Source organism: Diaphorina citri, unplaced genomic scaffold (assembly GCF_000475195.1).
Source record: "Diaphorina citri unplaced genomic scaffold, Diaci psyllid genome assembly version 1.1 scaffold10360, whole genome shotgun sequence".
NCBI lineage: Eukaryota > Metazoa > Arthropoda > Insecta > Hemiptera > Psyllidae > Diaphorina > Diaphorina citri.
Window position 1 is genome coordinate 1 of NW_007387734.1, and position 1,961 is coordinate 1,961.

At 30.6% G+C, this 1,961-nt stretch overlaps 1 long non-coding RNA gene across 1 annotated transcript; it reads left to right on the forward strand.

The window, feature by feature from the left end:
• The first annotated feature begins 6 nt into the window (after positions 1 to 6).
• On the forward strand, positions 7 to 1,078 carry LOC113472920. The gene is made up of 2 exons (XR_003395048.1): positions 7 to 545; positions 921 to 1,078. It is a non-coding gene; the product is annotated as an uncharacterized LOC113472920 (long non-coding RNA).
• Positions 1,079 to 1,961: the final 883 nt, after the last annotated feature.

A 1,961-nucleotide genomic window follows, 5' to 3' on the forward strand; every position in this document is an offset into this window, starting at 1 on the left:
ATGTTTCTAATTCTGACGTTATAGCCAGTTTTTATTTTTTCATTCTTCAATTGTTAACCTTAATGTCTTTCTATATCTATTCTTCCTTAATTCGTCTTATCCAAGTAACTTCTACTACCTAATCTTTAGGAATGTGCTTACAGTGATATGGAGCCTTTGTTCTGTGAGGATGAAACTAAAATGATAATTTTGAAGGTCCCTTCATCACAATAATGAATAATGCCATCTCATCAGTTAAGGTGTGTGGTTCATGAAATATGTGGCTAATATGAAAATTAGGGCGCAAACATAGTGTGTTTCATTAATTCAAGCAAATTCTGTTAGATTTACACCTATCCTTCTGCTCTTTGTTCTCTTTCATTTTCTTCTATGGGTCCGAAATAAAGAATATTGTATATTTAGGTCCGAGGCATGGATTTTTTAATGGCAGTTGGTTTTTCGCGCTACTATGCGATGGATTGCATTGCATTTTATTCCTGGATTTTAAAGTGCCCTTAACACTATCTTCAGTATTCGGTATTCATATTATTAAGTTCAGATTGTAGGTATTCCGAACTTTTCACAATCACAATAATGAATAATGCCATCTCATCAGTTAAGGTGTGTGGTTCATGAAATATGTGGCTATTATGAAAATTAGGGCGCAAACATAGTGTGTTTCATTAATACAAGCAAATTCTGTTAGATTTACACCTATCCTTCTGCTCTTTGTTCTCTTTCATTTTCTTCTATGGGTCCGAAATAAAGAATATGTATTTAGGTCCAAGGCATTTTTAAGTAGGTACGATGGATTTTTTAATAGCAGTAGGTTTTTCGCGCTACTATGCGATGGATTGCATTGCATTTTATACCTGGATTTTAAAGTGCCCTTAACACTATCTTCAGTATTCGGTATTCACATTATTAAGTTCAGATTGTAGGTATTCCGAACTTTTCACAAAGTTTCAATGAGAATAATATTGTTTAAGCATGAGGCCTTGAATGACCTCTGAGCTCAATATTTAACAGAGTGTTCAATTTCGGATCAATAGGTACATTCCTTCTCATCTTCCTTGTTCTATTTTAGTATCGAAAAAAAGGCTTATAAAGAATAATATTGAGTAAGCATGAGTCCTTGAATGAACTCAGCTCAAAATTTAACAGAGTGTTCAATTTCGGATCAATAGGTACATTCCTTCTCATCTTCCTTGTTCTATTTTAGTATCGAAAAAAAGGCTTATAAAAATTAAATTTATACCGAGTTGTTACTTGATGTAGATATATTTTGTATTTTAAAAAATATTTTAATTCGCTAAGGCTTATAAAAATTAAATTTATACCGAGTTGTTACTTGATGTAGATATATTTTGTATTTTAAAAAATATTTTAATTCGCTATGCTCAATTTATTAATGTATTTTTTATTACTTGTCTTATATTAAAAATAAATTGTAGGTTTTAGAGAGGTTTTATTATTATTAATAATAATTAAATCCGGTGGCTCTTAGCATGTGGTTAAATAAAGAAATTATTCCTGTGGGAAATTTACATCGCAATGTCGGAAAAATATTACATTACAAAATATGTGGAAAGTGGAAACTGTTTTTCCGATAACGAATGAATGAAAAAAGAAAGAAATAAAAAAAAAATCATACCAAGTTATGTACGAACAGGTACCAGGAGTCGAAAATTTTATGAAATTTATTTAAAAGTTTTTTTAGAGCCAAAACGAAGTTAAAGGTATTGCCAAAATCCTACAGAAAATTCTGCCTTACATCTAACACCTGAAAAGAAAAGAGATCTGTCAAAAAATCGTAAAAAAATGCAAGGAGCTTATTTTGAGGAGTAGGTTGATTCACTAGGTGTGATCACATTTTATCAAGTGAACCTACCATGTTTTGGCTGTTTGCGAGGTTAAAATAAAATCAATATTATAACAATAGGATACTTATTGAAGCAGGAGTATATTACCTAATAATTTAA